The sequence below is a fragment of the Rhinopithecus roxellana genome, chromosome 3 (assembly GCF_007565055.1).
Source record: "Rhinopithecus roxellana isolate Shanxi Qingling chromosome 3, ASM756505v1, whole genome shotgun sequence".
Lineage (NCBI taxonomy): Eukaryota > Metazoa > Chordata > Mammalia > Primates > Cercopithecidae > Rhinopithecus > Rhinopithecus roxellana.
The window spans coordinates 168,100,843-168,114,889 of NC_044551.1; the positions used below are offsets into that span (position 1 = coordinate 168,100,843).

Genomic DNA, 14,047 nt, shown 5'->3' on the forward strand with positions numbered 1-14,047 from the left:
TACTACACAAACTTCTTACATTCTTTCTGATTTCCAATCTTTCACAAGCTGAAAAAAATTAAAATATCACCAAGGTTAAATATGAGAAGAAGCAAAAAAAAAAAAATGCAGAAAAATGTATTTGAGAAGATTTGACAGTTCTTTCCATTGTTACGGTGGCAGGGGCAGGAGGATGCAGAGAAAAAGTCTAAAGAAGTATAAAAGAGGGCTGACTGAGGAGCAGGAGAGTTTGCTGAAAAGCCTAAATGAGGATAAAGATGAAGTGACATGGAGGGGCTTGGGGAGGGGCTGCTTGAAGATGTCGATGTGGCAGACCTTCCTGTTGGTGAGAACCAGCAGAGGTGTGAGACCCTCACTGTGCCCAGTGCCAACTCCCTGCGTGGAGAGGTGGCCCCGGGGTGCTATCTACCACACAGTGATAAACAAGGCAGCGACTGTTTCCTGTTCTTTTCTGCGACCGAATCCAGTCTCATCCGTCCTCCTAGGTGACGACCCATAGTCAACATCCCGCTTTTCCCATTCACGGCTGGAGGATAATGATGCCGGTTTTCATTGTGCTTTCGGACCTTGGGACACGAGGGATAGGCTTTCTTTCCTGCCAGAGATAGGGAAAGGGTGGATGGGAGGGCTTTCCAGCAAATGCTTCACCTTCCTCCAGTTGAATAGGAGTGAGGAGAGCCGAGGGAAATGCAGGGAGGCAGCCCTGAAGCTCCTGAAACCAGGCCAAGAGGCGCATTCAGTCAAGGACTGACATTTGCCCATTGACCTCTTATCGGAGTTGCTAAGTCACTGGGGCTTTTGTGCTGCAGAATTGGAAAGGAAGGGTTCACCCAGCCTGGCCAATCCTGTACCAATTCTCTGCCCAGGAGCTGGCCATTAGCATTTACCTGACATCTGACTGATATCTTCATTTCACTTTGGTAAACAGGCCACCTCAAGGCCAAGGTGACAGTGACCTCTGGCGCCATACACTGCACAGGATTCTCCCTGGGGACCCTGGGGAAGGACTTTCACATTGGCAAGAGCTCCTATTTCCCCTCCCCACCCTCTGATTAGTGCTGACAATAAATAAATAACCATCCAGCAGAATAGGCAGCGGGCAGGCGAGCTGGACAGAGAAAGAGAAGTGGGGAAGGGCATGAGGGAGGGTTGGGAGAGGCAGAGCGGGAGTTGGACTTAGAAGGTTGCCTCTGCTGCTCTCCCGCTAAGAACAATGCAGCTGCCCAGGAAACACACCCGAGCTATGAATAGGCTGGAGCACGCAGGGCTAAGCTGTCGCATTTCTGCTGTTTAGAAAGGATCTCTAGTGTGAAGTTGCTTGGAGGCTCTGATTTTGCAAACCAATTAAATATAGATTTCTTTGGGGTGACGGTTGGGAAGGGTGTGGGTGGAATGTGTGTCTGTGCTGCAATGCAATTTAATCCTGAAAGTTTCAGCGAACCTATTCACACACTCCACAAACATTTCATAGCACCTGCTGTGTGCCAAGTGCAAGGCGCATCCAGCTGAAGCACACTTTACCCCCCAAAAACCCATGGTCCAGTGGAGTTGCAATGGCTACTACCTACAGGGGCCAGGCAGGCAACATGAATGAATGAATTAGGCAGGGTGTGGGACATTTGGGAGCGGTGGGGACTGAGAACAAAGTGCATGTGTCCTCTGTACAGGGATTGGGGAGCTACTCAGTCTCAGTTGACTGTCCATTATTGTTGCGCCTTGTGATTTTAAGGGGAAGCCATATGTTTGGAATGTGGGGGAGGGATGTGGGGGGGGCTTTTTTTCAATTTTTTTTTTTCTTTAAACACAGTGTGGACCAAACAAACCATGTCTGTAGGCCTATCGGGACCAGAGAGGATCTTCTAATAACATATGGTAAGAGTGACATAGAAGGCATCCCAGGGGCTAATGGAAGCCCTAAGTGGGGCATTTAACCCAGCCAGGGGTGGAGTTGGGAGTATCTTCCCAGTGCAGGTGAACTGAATCTTGGATAATGTTAGCCTAAATCATGGCCTGGTAAATCATGAATGATGGTGTAAATGATTGGAAGAGCCATTCCAGGCAGAGTAGTAATTTAACTGGGCACTTTGCACATGCCTGACCAGCTAAAGACTACATCTCTGAGCCACCCTGGAAACCAAGAGTGGCCACCTGACTCATGGTATCTGTCTCAGTCCTTAAAGGGAAAGAGGGCTCCATTTCTCTGCACAGCCCCCTCTTCCTTCTGGCTAGCAGGCATGGTTGTTGCCAGCATAGATTGTGGAACTGGCAACTCGACGTTTTTGGCTTCACTTTCTGTAAAATTAGGATATTATCTACTCTGAGAGATTTTGAGGGTTAAAGGCTTGATACTTATAAAGTATTGAGAACCGTGCCTGGCACATACATGGGCTGCCAAGGCATCATCTCATCAATATTTTTCTGCAGACGGTATTCTTTTGCAGCACTCTGGGGAGGGCAGAGCAACAAGAGGGCAGGAGCCTGGGTCCCCGTCCCAAACCTGCACCTGCGCTAATATGTAAGAAGGCAACTGCACTCTCATTTAAGGCCCAGTGTTTTGAATCTCTGATGCAGCAGCCAGGCTTACAATGAGTGACTCAGAGGTCGGGTGGGGTTCTTCCTGGCCAGTGAGAACCAGAGAAAATGGCCTCAAACTGCCCCAAACTGCATGGCCTGTGAAGTCCAGAGTAGCACTCATCCCCAGGCATATGTGGCTCCTGGAGCCTCCGCCTCGTGAGCTCAGCTTTCTCCTGTGCCAACCTGGCCATGACACATTAATGTTCTCAAGTGACCTAGCCCCTTCTCTAGTTTCCATTCGTCAGCAACGGCAGCCGTTGACATGACCACCATGTGAAGAACTGGTGGTCTGAGCTGACTTCACTGAAAGAGGTTTACTGAGTGAGTGCCTGGATGGAACAGAGTGTGACCATCACACAGACATGACCCCCTGCGGGGGTGTCTTCTACCCCAAGTCTCCTTCCCCTCTGCCCCAGGAGCCTGTTTTTTCCAGCTGTGTCTGCGCAGAGGCCACACCTCCCAGAGGCTGCTCCTACCCAGGACTGCCTGGCAGGAATTGAAGGGAGCTATCACTGGCAGACACAGAGCTCCTCTGTTACTAGACCTTGGCTCAAGGAAGGCGCTGCCAAGCCTATCAAGTTGGCACAACTACCTAAAATACTTCTACCCAATCTTCCTTCCCTCTGTCCTCCACTCAGGGTCTTGCATCACATGGCCTGACTGCTCTCGCTACCCTCCCTTCCACCCATTTTCTCTCACAGGCATTTACCTTCATGAAACGCCTGTGCATTAACTCCCATCTTGGCATCTGTTTCTCCTGTAATAACAGTCTGCCAAATTTCTGGGAAGAAGAAAGAGATACAATTAGTTCTTTCTCACTTGGGGGACTTAATCTACCCCAGGACTATTTGCATATCAAAACAGAACAATACCTCACTAAGGATGGTATTTCAGGCATGAGGAATACATGTGGGTCATAGTGGAGCTCCCCCAGGTACCCTCAGATATAAGGGTCTGTTCTGTCCTTAGACAACTGGAAAAGTGAGCATGCAATGCCTGGGAGTTGGGAAAGGCCTGGAGCTTTGACTAGGTCTGTTTCAGCCTTTAGGAAGAAATAGGAGGTATCTCATGTACCAGTTGGTATCCTTTAGGTAGCAGGTAAGAGAAACCCCAATGCTAAATGGTTTAAACAAGAAGAAAGCTCTATGACCCAAGGCAGGGTGTCCCCTGGTTAACTTCATGGTTCTCTACATTTCCAAGCATCCAGGTTTCTTCTACTGTCCTTCCTTTCTGGGGTCTTGGGCCTGTCAGTCCTGCCTCAAGTTGTTCTCCTCATGCTGCCAAGATGGTTGCCATAGCCCAGCCATCACACTCAAATGCACCAACGTCCAAAGGCAAAAAGAGGCTGGCTTTTCTTGTGTTTCTCATTTTAAGAGTGAGGGTTTTTCCCAGAGTCCTGTAGCAGGACCGTGGTCAGAATCAGGTCACACGCAGTTTTGTATTCATCATTGTCAGGAGGAATGAGACTGCATGTTTGGCTTGGGCAACTGGGATTTAGTCTTGAGCTGGGAATAGTTAACCTTGCCTGAGGGGTGAAGATCAGAATACAACTGGGTTTCTGTTAGTGGAGATAAAAGTGGAGGATGGCTCTTGGGAGGAAGGTGATAGTGTCTTCTACAGCCTGCACGGGTTTGAAAAACGTGTTGATCTGCCCTCGCTTTTCACCAATCAAGCTTCTCAGTCTCTATTTTTGCTGAACTGTCTTTTACTTTCCTTGATCTCAAAAGGCAGGAATTTCTTCTTGGTCTCTTGAGTACAATTGGTTCTATTTAGCATCTTGCTGGCAGCAGGAGTTGGTCTGATTCCTGTAGCTCATTTTACTGGTAACTTAACTTTTGGCTGCAAGTGATTAAAATTTTTAGAAGTAATCAGAAGTAATGAAAGATCATTTAGAAATAATAACCTCCTATGTGATTTTATATTGAAGATGACCTCTAAGTTCCCTTCCAGCTTAATGTTGGACCATAGGAACACAAGTAAGGTCAGCTTTGGGTGACCCAGGCCTTGGCTCTGGCATGCTGTGCAATGTGGGACAAATGAATGCTCCTCTCTGGGCCTCAGACTCAATCCAAAAACTGATTAGGGTGGGCTAGATTTGGGATGACAAATCACTTCATTTGAGCAGCTAAGTCTCCCTGAGGCATTATGCTAAAGAAGTTCAATGGTGGAAAGTGCCATAATTCATTAGTGATGTCTGCCAAGGGTGTGAGATGGGAGAGGAGTAGCACACTTTTTGTTGACTCTGAACTAGAGAACCTCAAATAACCCCGTAGCTCTACTATTCTTTCATTTGAATTTCTTTCTTCCTATAATTTATAGTGAGATTTTCAAGAGCCAATCTAGTGTGATAATGAAATTGGCCTCTGATGGACCAGCAACTGTGTGACCTTGGGCTTTTGGTTTTCAAACACATTATTTTGCCACTAGAATTCCTCCATCCATATAGAATCAGAAGTAAATTATTGGTCTGTATCCGCTTTACAAATGAACATGTCCTGCTTTATAGGTAGGTGCAGATGATGATATAGATACAAATATATAGATGAATATATGTGTGTAAATACATACACATGTTACATGTATGTATACATACATACATATACTCATATGTCTATAAAGCAAGCACAATACATACTAATTCATTCACTTAGTCATTCAACATACATATGTTGCAATCCTACTATATGCCAGGTATTGTTTGGGTGCTGAGATGCAGCAGGGAGCAAGATGATCAATCTCTGATTTTCTCAAGGACAGATCTGAGACCGATCATCTTGGAGCTTTTATTCTGGAAGGAGCTTTTAGTCTGGTCACAGAGAGAGAGACAATAAGCAAATGAGTATATATTATTATGTCAGTGTTGTGGAGAAAAATAAAACAAGATTGGGGGTGGAAGGTGATCCAGAAAGGAAAGTCTTACTTAGGATGAATAGAGATGCCTTCTTAGGTGACACCAAGTAGAAACCTGAAGGTGGTGAGGGAGTGAGCTCAGCAAAAACCAGAGAGAAGAACATTCCAGGCAGAGGAAACAGCAATTACAAATGCTATAAGGCCGGCATGAGCTTAGCAGCTTCACGCAACAGCAATGAGGCCAGTGTGTGTGTGTGTTCAGAGGAACACTTTGCTGGAGGAAAAGAGTCTTCGGAAGGGCAAGTGAGGTCAGGAAGGGCCATGTGTTAGTCAGTGCAGACTGCCACAACAGACTACTGCAGACTGCATGGCTTAAACAACAGATACTTGTTTTCTCACAGTTCTGGAGACTTGAAATCCAAGATCAAGGTGCTGGTGGGGTTTGGTTTCTGGTGAGGTCTCTCTCCTCAGCTTGCAGACAGCCACCTTCTAGCTGTGTTCTCATATGACTTTTCCTCTGTACAAGCAGGAGGAGAGTGTTTTGCTATTTCTTCTTCTTGTTTTTATTTTAATTTGTAATTTGATTCCTTTCTTTCTTTCTTTTTTGTAAATACCAGGTCTTGCTATGTTTCCCAGGGTGGTCTTGAAATCCAGGCCTCAAGTGATCCTCCTACCTTGACCTCCCAAAGTGCTGGAATTACAGGTGTGAGTCACCATGTCCAGCCGCCACCTCTTCTTATAAGAACACCAATCCCATCAGATTAGGGACCCACCTCATGACCTCATTTAACCTTAATTATCTCCTTAAAGGCCCTATCTCCAAATATAGTCACCTTGGAAGTAAGGCCTCAACATATGACTTTGGTGGGACACAATTCAATTCATAACACCAGGTCATGTAGCACTCTGCAGGCAGGGAGATGAGGATGGTGTTGTCAGTGGGATAGAGGCTATGAGAGGGTAGTGAGGAGGTGAGGTACTTGGGTTTTAAAGGATCCTTCTGCCTGCTGTGTGGATGGAGTATCTAAAAGGGGAGGGGTACAGCCAGGAGAGGAGGGGCATTCATGGGAGCTGAGTGAAGAGACTGATGTCATGAGAAGGGTAACGGGTGATGGTGCCTCTGGTAGTCGTGGGAGTGGTGAGAAGTGGTCAGGTTCTGGATAGATTTTGAAGATGGTGCTGACAGGGTTTGGGATGAATTTTATCTCAGAATGAGGAAAGAGGACTCAGAGAGGACTCCTAGATATTTGGCCTGGAGCAACTGGTGTAAGGTAGAGCTGTACACTAGGAAGGGAAAAACTGGGCAAGGGTAGAAGTGGGGCACAGAAATCAGGGTCCTGCTTGGGGCAGGTTGAGATGTCCATTCGACAGCTATGGGGGTGCCTGGAGCGGGAGACACAGATTAAGTTGTATTTGCTGATATGCATTTCAGGACTACCATGCCTCAGAGCCAATGCTCCACATTTTATAAGTGGGATCTCCTTTAATTTTCATGACAACATCTTGAAGAGCTTATACTATTTTTTATTGAATCTAAAACTCTTTTGATTGTGTGACATGCTCTGGTTCCAGATCTGCTAAAATGTGAAAAATTATGCATCTTAGAATTGAGGAAAGATGATAATATTGTGTCCGGAGTTTGTTCCTTCAGTGGGTTCGTGGTCTCGCTGACTTCAAGAATGAAGCCACAGACTCTCATGGTGAGTGTTACAGCTCTTAAAGGTGGTGTAGACCCAAAGATTAAGCAGCAGCAAGATTTATTGTGAAGAGCAAAAGAACAAAATTTCCAGAGGATGGAAGAGTACCCCAGCAGGTTGCCACTGCTGGCTGGGGTGGCCAGCTTTTATTCCCTTATTTGTCCCCACTCATGTCCTGCTGATTAGTCCATTTTACAGAGCACTGATTGGTTCATTTTACAGGGTGCTGATTGGTCCATTTTACAAACTTCTAGCTAGCCACAGAAAGCTGATTGGTGCATTTTTACAGAGTGCCGATTGGTGCATTTTACAAACCTCTAGCTAGCCACAGAACGCTGATTGGTGCGTTTTTACAAAGCACTCATTGGTGCATTTTACAAACCTCTTGTAAGACAGAAAAGTTCTTCAAGTCCCCACCTGACCCAGAAATCCAGCTGGTTCACCTCTCAAAATTATTTCCATTTTTCAGATAAAGAAACTGAGACTTCAATAGCTTGGTAGTATCTCAAGGCTAGTAATAGTCAGAGTTGGGATTTCTGCTTCTGATTCTTCCTGGTTACTACTCACAATACACATAAAATACTTAGCAACATGACTGGCACATAGTCAGGCTCACTGTGGTCCTGATGATCAACTGTTTAATGCACTGCACAGTATACGACACAACATGCATTCTACAATACACTGTGCATACAGGTCAGAAGACAGTGTGCAGGCCTTGTACAAAGTCAGGAACATACCAATGTCTTGGGGCTAAAAATACACATTTAGGTATACTATTGTGTAACTGCCCTGTAGACTCAACTTTGCAAGTATTAAAGTGAGAAAAAGCATATTCTTAAGAATAAACAACCTAAATCCTGTACCAATTCAATTTTGCTTTGGGGTATCAGAAGAGAGAAATTTTTCTCAATACTTATCATGCAGTCTTCCTTGTTTTCAAGGAAAAGTGTTCCTATGTAGAAACACTCAAGTCAAAAGGCAGCTGCTTGTGGGACATGTGACTTTGGGTTTTTTTTTCACACATCAGCAGCTGCAGTTTTGGAACTGGGTAAAGGGTATTTCCACCCCCTGCAAAATGAAGGCTAAATGAAGGCTACCCAGATGAGAACTGGTTAGATGAGAGGAATGTAAGCCGTATGCTTGGGCTTTAGATAGTCCCAATTTCTTCTCAGAAGCTGAAAGTTGTTCCGAACTGGGTCTAAGCACGGTAAGTCTGGAAGATTTAGAACTACGACTCGTTTTGTGACGTGTGGAAGTCTTTGTCATAGACTATTTATTTTGTCAATGAGGGTTGTCTTAGAATCTTGGTAGTCAAAGGCCAGAAAAATTAAATAGGTCTTACAAGGACTCAAAAATGCAAACTTGTCAACTCAACAACAACAAAGACCCTCAAACAACCCAAATTAAAAAAGGGGAAAGGCCTTGAATAGACAATTCTCCAGAAAAGATAAACAAATGGCCACCAAGCTCAGGAAAACATGCTCAACATCATTAATCCTTAGAGAAATGCAAATCAAAACTCTGTTCATTAGGATGGCTACTATTGTTTAAAAAGCATTAAAAAGGATGTGGAGAGCTGGGCGCGGTGGCTCATGCCTATAATCCCAGCACTTTGGGAGGCTGAGATGGGCAGATCACGAGGTCAGGAGATGGAGACCATCCTGGCTAACACAGTGAAGCCCCATCTCTACTAAAAAAAAAAAAAAAAAAACTAGCCAGGTGTGGTAGCAGGTGCCTGTAGTCCCAGCTACTCGGGAGGCTGAGGCAGGAGAATGGTGTGAACCTGGGAGGTGGAGTTTGCAGTGAGCCGAGATCGCGCCGCTCCACTCCAGCCTGGGTGACAGAGTGAGACTCTGTCTCAAAAACAAATAATAAATAAATAAATAAATAAATAAATAAATAAATAAAGGATGTGGAGAGATTGGAACCCATGTGCACTATTGGTGGGAATATAAAGTGGTACAGCCACTGTGGAAAACAATCTTGCCATTCCTCAGCAATTTAAACAGAATTACCATGTGATTCAGCAATTGCATTTCCAGTTTATAGACAAAAGAATTGAAAGCAGGGTCTTGGAGAGATAATTTGGATACACCCGTGATCACAGCAGCATTATTCACAACAACCAACAGGTAGAAACAACCCAAGCATCCATGGACAGATGAATGCATAAATGAAATGGGGTCTATCCATTCAAGGGAATTTTCTTCAGCCTTTGAAAGCAAGGAAATTCTGATCATCTGTGTTCAGATCCATGTTCAGATTCACATTCCTCCAACATGGATGAACCTTGAGGATGTTATGTTAAGTGAAATCAGCCAGATACAAAAGGACAGAGACTGTATGATTCCACTTAAATGAGGCTCCTAGAGCAGTCAAATTCAAGGAGACAGGAAACAGAATGGTGGTTGCGAGGGGGGAGAGCAAGGGGGAGTTTTTGTTTAATGGGTAGAGTTTCAGTTTTGCAAGATGAGAATGTTCTGGAGATGAACAATGGGGATGGTTGCACAACAATATGAACATATTTAATGCCACTGAACTGTACACTTAAAAACAGTTAAGATGGTAACTTTTAAGTTATGTGTATTTTATCACACACAACAAGTGTGTACTTGTCTATTTAGAACATGTATGCTCCCTGTTCCTGCATCACTGCCTATATACAGTAGGTGCTCAATAAATGAATGAAAAAGAGTCATCACTGTTGTAAACCAGATGTCCCTCCTCCCTGATACAGGTTCAGTCTGGACTCAGAACCCAGCCTCCCCGTTGCTACTCACCAAAAAAAAAAAAAGCATTCCTGTACACCTGTAGATTTTTCAGAAGATCTCTGTGATCACAGGGTGGGGTCTGATCCTATAGTTCACATCAAAATCTTAAATGCAACCACCAAATAGTGTTCTTCTCTCCGCCCTTCTTCCCTTGAGTTGTGCAAAGAAATACTGCTCCCTACAAGGTACTGATACTGATTTGATATTGTCCTGATAATGATCAGTACAATAATTGGTCTCCCAGTACCTCCCGAGTTGCTGGGACTACAGGCGTGCACCTCCACGCCCAGCTAATTTTTGTATTTTTCGTAGAGATGGAGTTTCTCCATGTTGGCCAGTCTGGTCTCAAACTCCTGACCTCAGGCGATCCGCCTGCCTCGGCCTCCCAAACTACTGGGATTACAGGCATGAGCCACTGTGCCCAGCCGGGTTTTTACTTAAGTAAATTATTGGGATTTCTCCAAGACTGGGCCCACTAGGAAACAGGGCTGACTTTGCCAGAATGCAATGTAGGGGCCACATTTGTTATCGATGTATGCCATCAGGGTCTCCCAGTACCCCCGAGTTGTACAACTCCAAGAGACAGTATATTCTGAAGTCGTATAGTAGCAGCCCTGGCCATCCATACCCCTACCCACTTGCTCCCCAAATATTTGTTCTAACTCCTAAAGTGCATTCCCTGAAAGAAATTTTGGTGGATTAACTCATTTTGTTCTAGCCACGGACATGGGCCTTTCTTCTTCGTCATGGACTTTATACTCAATGTCATATTGTATATTTCTAGCAAGGGGTGAATAGCTAATAGCTAGATCCCCACTAACTAGATGAACCGTGAAAAGCACTTTGTGAGAGAGTCACTCTAAATTCTCACAAAGGGCTAGATTACACCATGGATTTGGCACCATTAGCCAGACAGCATCCTGTTTCCAGGTGACTGGGCCAGGCAAGCTGGGACACAGTTTCTCTTAACTTTAGCCAGGGTGGATTCAGTAATGCCAACATTTTCCAACTTTTGGAAAAATAGCCCAAAAGTTGCAGTATTATTCTTACTCAGTTGAACTTCAAGATGACAGCAGATGCTAGAGCCAGGCAGGATTTAGGCTGCCTGCCACAGGGACATACCATGTCTCAACCTGACTCAAGCTTGAGGACACTGGACATTCCCCAATCCTCTTTGCGACAGGGTTTTTATTTAATCACTGTATACTTTTCTTTTTCTTTTTCTTCTTTTTTGAGATGGAGTCTCACTCTGTCACCCAGGCTGGAGTGCATTGGCACAATCTTGGCTCACTGCAAACTTTGCCTCCCAGGTTCAAGTGATTCTCCTGCTTCAGCCTCCCGAGTTGCTGGCATTGTAGGCATGCACCACAATGCCCAGTTAATTTTTGTATTTTTAGTAGAGACAGAGTTTCGCAATGTTGGCCAGGCTGGTCTCAAACTCCTGACCTCAGGCGATCTGCCCGCCTTGGCCTCCCAAAGTGCTGGGATTACAGGCATGAGCCACTGTGCCCAGCCGGGTTTTTATTTAGAAACACAATATATTGATGGTTTTCAAAGTGCATGTGTCCCCTGCTCTTCTAATGGGAACAGTTTGGGGACTGGACACAGTGTTTGAAGTGGAATCAGGAGTGATTCTGGAGAGGCCCCATGCCACTCTCATCCAGGGTCCCTTTACTGCTTATGAAATTATAGAAATATTCAGTGCTCCAGTCATTTGAAACTGTGCCTTTGAAGCCTCAGTAAATTCAGAAAAGTCTTGATGGGGGAGGAGGGGCAGCTGCTCTACTTAAGTTGGCATAAGATTTAATGTGGACCAAATGTTCTGTTACTAAAAGTTTGAAACCCACTGTAATACACTATACAAATGTTATGAGGTCCTACATAATATTGAGAGGTGAAGCCAGCTAGACTTTCTGGGTCAAGTGGGGACTTGGAGAACTTTTCTGTCTTACAAGAGGATTGTAAAATGCACCAATCAGCACTCTGTAGCTAGGATTGTAAAACGCACCAATCAGTACTCTGTAGCTAGCAAGGGGATTGTAAAATGCACCAATAAGTGCTCTGTAAAAAACGCACCAATCAGCGAGCACTCTGTAGCTAGCAAGAGGATTGTAAAATGCACCAATCAGTGCTCTGTAAAACGCACCAATCAGCGCTCTGTAAAATGCACTAATCAGTGCTCTGTAAAATGCACTGATCAGCAGGATCCTAAAAGTAGCCAATTGCAGGGAGGATTGAAAAAAGGGCATTCTGATAGGACAGAAACAGAACATGGGAGGAGACAAATAAGCGATGAAAGCTGGCCACCCCCCAGCCAGCAGTGGCAACCTGCTCAGGTCCCCTTCCACATTGTGGAATCCTTGTTCTTTCAGTTTTCATAATAAATCTTGCTGCTACTCACTGTTTGGGTCTGTGCCACCTTTAAGAGCTGTAACACTGACTGCAAAGGTCCGTGGCTTCATTCTTGAAGTCAGTGAGACTACGAACCCACCGGCAGGAACCAACTCTGGACACAATATGTCCGTATTCTATACTGTGTACAGCATTGTAAATGTAAACTGTACATCAGGATCTCCCCATCCTCCCCTTTGAGCTTTTCCAAATAGTTTGCTTACAGAATGTGGAATTTACTGATGGTCTCATGAGGAAGCAAGAAGAGAAGCTCTTATAGCACAGTATGTTGCTTAAAGATTGCCATTAACCAGGCCACTTCTCATTTCTCCTTTCCACTGAGCAGCTCTGGATATCACAGTGCACAACCTTGGTGGCTCCTCTCTCCCTTCCTCTGTAGAACAATTACACTGTGCCCCAGCCTGGCACACCCCCAGGCTCCTTGTTGCTCGGTTCTGTGCTTAACAAAACACCATCTTCTCAAAAGAACATCCAAATCTCTGCTCTCTGGGAGGCCTCCTCCACTCCAATCAAGTGGTTTGTGAAGCGGATTCCTTCAAACAGTTTTCTAAAGACGGGTCTTAGCAATGCAATCACCACCATCATTAGGAACCAACATTTCCAGATGTTATGGACTGAATTGTATCTTCCCCAAATTCACATGTTCAAGACCCAACCCCTAGTGTCTCAGAATGGGACTGTATTTGGAGATAAGGCCTTTATCGAGGTGATTAAGGTAAAATGGGGTCATATGGGTGAGCCCTAATGACCAACATAACCGATTTTTTTTGTTTTTTGTGTTTTGTTTTGTTTTGTTTTATTTTTGAGACAGGGTCTCACTCTGTCACCCAGGCTGGAGTGCAGTGGTGTAATCACGGCTCACTGCAGCCTCCACTTCCCAGGCTCAAGCGATTCTCCCACCTCAGCCTCTGGAGTAGCTGGGACTACAGGTGCATGCCACCGCACCCAGCTACTTTTTATTTTTTATTTTTTATAGGGATGAGTTCTCTTTATGTTGCCCATGCTGGTCTTTAACTGCTGGGCTCAAGCAATTATCTCACCTTGGCCTCTCAATGTGTTGGGATCATAGGCGTGAGCCACCACACCCAGTCACGAGTGATGTCTCTATAAGAGGAGGAGATTGGGACAGACGCGCACAGAAGGAAGAGCACATAAAGACACCAGAAGAAGACAGCCATCCATCTACAAGCCAAAGCGAAGCCTCAGGAGAAACCAACACTGTGGATACCTTGATATTACATTTGGAATAAAATGTATTGAGATAAAAATCCCAATACATTTCTGTTGTTTAAGCCACCCAGTCTAGGGCGCTTTGTTATAGCAAAGCACTCAAGCAAACCAATATGCCACGTCTCTGGCTCTCTGCCAAGTCTCGGTGACTTTCTCTGACATACAGAATATGCTCGGTGATACACCAGAAGAATAGAAATCACACTTAGAATCCAGCTCCTTCCTGGTCTGGTCCATCACAGGCCTTTCCAACTTCACAGGCCACTCCCCTGTCACTGGCCACCATTCCACGGGAAAACACACCCAGCTTGTTTCTACTACTGGCCCTGCACTTGCCAAGCCCTCTGCGTGGGTCTGTTTTCTTCCTGCCTTGTTCTTGCTTGTTATTGAGGTTTGGCGGAAACACCAGCTCTTCAGAGAGGACTTTTTGGGCACCCATTCCCCCAAACTCATTTTCTGTCTCATCACTGCATGTGTTCATGGAGTGTAACTCAATCTTTCCTTGCTCAC

The 14,047-nt window shown here is 45.1% G+C and overlaps 1 long non-coding RNA gene across 1 annotated transcript in view; it reads right to left on the reverse strand.

The window, feature by feature from the left end:
* The window catches only part of LOC115896389, a 17,116-nt gene continuing 3,069 nt past the window's right edge, over nucleotides 1-14,047 (reverse strand). The window contains exons 2-3 of the long non-coding RNA XR_004056246.1: nucleotides 3,284-3,355; nucleotides 1-595 (exon numbers count right to left, since the gene is read on the reverse strand). This is a non-coding gene — a long non-coding RNA (uncharacterized LOC115896389). The remainder of the gene's footprint in view (nucleotides 596-3,283; nucleotides 3,356-14,047) is intronic.